Here is a 6,000-nt window from a genome sequence, read left to right as displayed (position 1 = left end):
AGGTGTAGACGTACAAAAATGACCACTTTCTTAAATGAATATTTAATCTTCACTCCTCTATTTAGTTAAATCTAATTTAATTAAAGCACTCACATTCATCTATTTCATTACATAAGTTATTCAATTTATTTAATTAAATTTACCTAGGCCTTTCATATCATTCAATTGAATAAAACACTTTAATTAATTAAAACCCCCTTCTACTCTTTTTAATTAAATTTATATTTAATTAAATTGTTCACTTCAAATAAATAAATCTAATTTATTTAAATCCCCCCACTTGCATCTATTTTGTTGAAATAAAGAAATTTATTTAATTAAAACTTATCTCCATCCACTTGCATTCTCCTACATCTCCCACTTTCTTCTTTAAAACCACTTCTAAATTCTTCTAATCACTTCTAAATTAGCCTAACCCATCTACTAAATATTGTCACATCCCTAAGAAAAGGGAAGTCACTTCTCAAACCCTTAAAGTCTTCAATAACCTTTAAATGCTTTATGTCCTCAACAACTTAACCTCCAAAGTCTTCCAATCCATTAATGGTTAAGTCAACCATCTTACATGGCTGGAAATTTTTTGCCTAAATCAACCCTCATCTAACCTAAGGGTCTCATCGGGCATTGATGGCCTTAACCTTGGTTATCCCTTTAACCCTTGCACAAGAGTTTATCCTTTGGGTAAAAGCTTTATCCGATGGGTAATATTAACCTAACCTTAACCCTTATCTTCTAAGGTAACCATGAGGTCTTCTCAAGAATTTAATGCTTCTTGCATCTCCTCTCAAGCAACCTCTTGTTGACAATTGTCACCATTTCATTGGTGAGAATTGTAAACATGGATTGATAACTTTCAATCCTGACCCTTGATAGGATCATCCAATCTTGACTCTTCATTGGCCTATTTTCCTTATAAATAGAGCCATTCTTCTATCATTCTATGATCCAAGTCTTATGCATCTAATATATACTCATTTTTATTAAGCATCTTAATCCATCTTTGAATAGAAATAATCTAATAAGCATTTTAGAAGTTTTCTCTTTATCATAATAATCATATTAAGCTAGTCCATCATGTTAGGATAGTTCTTTTACTAATCTTTTCATCTTATCATCATATACATGCTAGTTTAGTTCATCTTTTGCTAATATCATTCACATTAGTTTTGCACTCATGTTAGATTGATCAAACATCCCTCATTCTCATGATTGTCATCCCTAAGTCACTTTGCTTAGTGATGTGAGAGAAAAGGCATTGGCTTAAGGGGTCTTGTGAGATAGAGAACAATGGAACATCCCTTGGGAAGTTGAGCTATTTCATACAGCTCCATAACTTGGACCAAGAGTCCCATTGGTGTGTAGACTAGTCTTGAAGTCATAATATTCGTTCCATCGAACCACTTTTCCCCCATACATTTCTGGTGCCCATCGTGGGACATAACCCCATTTATCAAATCATTTTTGATGCAGGACTAACTTTGCAGGTACGTGGAAAAATTGAATCAACGCATGGATACCATTTTCTAGCGCATCTGGTCTTTCATTTGGCACATCTTGTTGACTGTTTTGCTCATTGATACCATATCTTAGTGCATCTAGACTTAACTTTGGTGCATAGAATTTCCGCTATTTCCTATAGGTCTCGGTGCTTTAAAAAATCAATATAGTGCATTAAGACAATAGCGTAGCGCATCCGGGCTTTTTGCTAGCGCATAAGTTCCATCCTATAGTGCATCTGGTCTGTAGATTAGTGCATGACAGACAAGGAAAGAAAAACAAAATTGTAACAGAGACATTAAATTTATACTTGTAAAAGTCCACCTTAAAATTTTGTTTTCTAATTGGTTTTTGGTGCAAGTAACTAAAGTTTGTTTGTAGGATCGAAAGATTTTCGTTTTACTAAGTTTAGGCTTGTGATTAAATTTTTATTTCTAACTTGGTTAAGTTAGTTATTGAAAGTTTTCTTCATTTCCTCATTAGTAAAATTGAACTCATTTTCTTTTGGAGTACTTAAAAAGAACAACAAACGAAACCTTACTTTTCATTCATAGGAAGAGAAAACACTTAGTTTTTGGGTTTTTAAAAGAACAAGACAAAACGTTATTGATGCAAAATCTTAAAAATAACCTCACCATCCTTTGGTGTCTAAAAGGATCCATTACATTTTCTTGCATAAGTTAACGAACCTCACTTGTTTTCAAGTTCTAGATAAAACAAAAGAGGGAAATCTTTTCCCTATTGAACTCATTTTTGTTGACCATCTCAAAAATTTTCTTTGTTGACCCGGATTTCATTACTTAGATTAAAAACAAATCACTGATTTGGGAGTTAAATAGAACACCATGCCTTTTTTTGGAGCAACGTCTCCCACTAGAATTAGCAAATAACTGAATTGTGGGATTAAAAAGAATCATTTTGTGCCTTGTCTCGAAAGTGGAAGGTATATGCTCTCCCCTTAACTGGGTGACCAAAAAGCCAAACCACTTTTATGCTTTCAGTATTTCAAGTATTTACAACCTTTAGCAAGTTTGCCCTCCCAAGTTGCTCTTAGAGTGCCAATTTAAATGGTTAGTGAGAGGGGAAAGACCTAAGTGGGAAATGACTTTATCGGCAAGTGTTTCAACCCACTATAATCAAAAGTGGAGGGTGAGGAAAGTCCCTTTCAACAATTTCGCGCAATGATTATCCTTCCCCCAGTATCTTTACGATATGTAAAGCCTTTGTTCTAAAGGTTGGGAAGTCTTCCAAGGGAGTTTATCACTAACGGACAAACAAGAAGCTTGATTACGAACCTTAGAAATAGAAACCTTGAGCCGAGTCAGTATCCAGACATCTTCAATATCATAGTGAAAGGGTGGGTAAGAATCCACCCCCAAGATTACTCACCATATATCTCCCAAGATAGCTACTCAATTTTGAAGCAATTCACTTTGAGTTAATTTTTGGCAAAAGGCAAAAAAATGGGCACCCCCTAGGGGGTGACACAACTATTTGAGCTGACGGAGAATCGAAACTACTAGGCTATGATATTGTTGATGACCCTTGAATAAAGAGTCTGCCTGAATTGTATTATTTATATCCAAACCTATGAAAACATTGAGGATTTGAACACATCCTCGCAGAACATACACTCTTTGTTTAGAATAGGCAAAAATGGTTGTCTTTTTTGTGTTGTGTTTGCATTTTATACTTTGGAAAATCATCTATCAAAGTTAAAAAAGTGTTAAAATTTCCAGAAAAACTCAAAAACAAAACAAAACAGAGTAGTTTAGTGCATAGGACCAACATCCTAGCGCATTTGAAGAAAAGTTTAGCGCATAGAAGCTGAAACTTATCGCATTCATTTTAAAAAATAGCGCATAACAGTCTGAACATTTGGCAATTAAACATTAGCACTTCTTAAGGACATATTAGTGCATTGAAGCAACAACCTAACACATTGGGGACAAATTGTAGTGCTTTGAGTCTAAACTTTAGCACATTCTTAGGATAGATTAGCGCATAACCATTCTTGAAATAGCAGAAGTCAAAATATTGGTTTAGCGCGTAACATAGGTAGCTTAGCGCATTGATGGTTTTAAATAGCGCATCTGAGTCAAACTTTAGCGCATCCAGTCTTTGTCTTAGCACAGAGATAAAACTATGAAAAACAAAGAGCAAACCTAAACATTCTTGAAAAATTTTAACATCAGTTTCAAAAACACTTTTGGATCTTCAGTCAACCTCATCAGGCAAAACTTGAGTCAGAACATTAGAAACTATTCCAAACAATCAAACAAGTCATTCTTAGAACAACAGTTGTCAAAATATAAAACTAGCTAAGGGATAACACTTTCTCCTATCAAAATCAGGTAACATCAGCACACTGATCAAAATGTCCACCAATTAAACAGATTCCATCATCAAAACATACCTAGTTTAAACCTAAGTTGTCAAATTGAGTTTCAATATCGGGAAGGCTCTTATTCCATATCATTTGATGCACTTTGTCGTGAGGGGGCATCTAAACCTTCATTTGATAAAAGTAGGCTTAATTTTTCAAACAAAGTATCGTAATCCAGCCAAATCAAAGGATACCATTGATCACCTATGTATGACCACTCATATTTTGAGAAGAAAAAGTCTTCATCACAACACTAAGTTGAAGAAAGGACAACCTAGTTCCCAGAAACTTGCTAAATGGAATTGATTTCCCTACATCAATCGCCAACTCTTTAAATATCATTGCACATTTGTCCATCATATGCGCTTGTATCTTCAGGATAAGTCAAACAAATTTGATGAAGAGACATTGAGAAGTAGAGCTTTTTGCCAAAAATCAGCATTCAGCCAATGCTTAAATCATGGAGGAAAGATCAATCCAAATTTCTTCCCAAAAGTTTGAATCACTTATAATATACCTCGATTTGAACCACCAACTCCTGAACAACATGAAGAAGAGGAATTCATTCCCTTTGTCACAGAAAGTTTCTACTAGATGCACGTTGTCACTCGCTCTTAATGAAACAAGCAAAGTGAACCACAACCAGAATCCTGTATGGGTCGAAGGTTATCAAATCCTTTTGAATATCCAAATATAGAAGACACAGAGATATCTGAGGAGCTCCTCCAAGAATTTCAAGAAATTTCTTCATTTCAAAAGCTTATGGAAAGACTCATAGAGGCCAACAAATAAAAATGCTTGCTCATGCTAACAAGCAAAGGAGTTAGGATCCCTGAAGACTTCGATACTGACATCTTTAAAACAAGGTCTCGAAATTATACTTATCAAGAACAACAAAGAGAATAGGAAGCATGTGACCCTGAGAAAAATATACCAGAACACACACATACCCGAACTAGGGATAACAAAAGGGAAGAACTCTTCCCTCGGTAAACAAATGCACCCTTGGTTGCTCTTACACAACAAATGCAGGACATGCAATAGGGGACAACAGTACGGTATTCCTTAAATGAATTTTGTCCTTACCCTTTTGATAGAAGGTTAAACATGATACTTTTTCCCCCAAATTTAGATATTCCCAAATTTGACAAATATGATGGTAAGAGCGATCCTCACGATCATGTTCAGGAGTTTTGTACCATGAGCCTTGAATTTGCCCTTGATGACACCTATTTGATGAGGCTATTCCCAAGAAGCTTGGGGGGACAAACAATGGAGTGGTTATACAAACTCACACCTCCTATCAAATCCTTTGATGAGTTAGTCTATAAATTTATCACTCAATCCTCCTACAATATTCAACATGCAATCACCATGCTAGATGTCTGCAATACCAAATAGAAAAACAATGAAACATTCATGGTGTTTCTTCAACATTGGAGATGGATGGTTTCGAGATATCCTCAGGATGTGCCCAAAAAGGAAAAGATGGAAATTTTCATCGACAACCTGAATATTGAGATGAGTTACATACTCAAGCTCCAATGCATTTCATCTTTTGCCAAGTTGATCGAAAATGAAATCCAAGTAGAGGAGGCATGTATTAAGAAAGGAACATTGAAGTTCTTCAAAAAAGGAACTAATTCATCCAACTCTCATTTCAACAACTAGAATAACAACAACAACTTAGACAAATCTAGGTTCTGGACTAGAAACAAAAATGCTAGTAACGTGGGAGGAACTAATGCTAATGATATAAAATCCAAACAACCAGTATTAGCTTTATCAGGCAATCCTCAGGCTACCAAGAATCGAAAGGGTGCTAACCAGGGCACTAACACTTATGTGTCAAATACCAATCCAGAAACTTCAAATGCAAACAACAGCAACAATACCCAAAACAACAACACAAATTGAGGACCTAATATGAATTCAAGGGGTAACACCAAAAAACTTTCCAAATAAATGCATTTATACACCATTGGGGCAATCCTTAGAATCAACATTCTGAGAACTCCTGGCAAACAAGATTATCACATTACCATCTATAAACAACTTTGAAACCTAGCTCAAACCACCTTGGTGGAATGACTTACACTTTTGTGATTTTCTTCATA

The sequence above is a fragment of the Cryptomeria japonica genome, chromosome 4, assembly GCF_030272615.1.
Source record: "Cryptomeria japonica chromosome 4, Sugi_1.0, whole genome shotgun sequence".
NCBI classification, from domain to species: domain Eukaryota; kingdom Viridiplantae; phylum Streptophyta; class Pinopsida; order Cupressales; family Cupressaceae; genus Cryptomeria; species Cryptomeria japonica.
Note: the sequence above shows the minus strand (reverse complement) of the source record.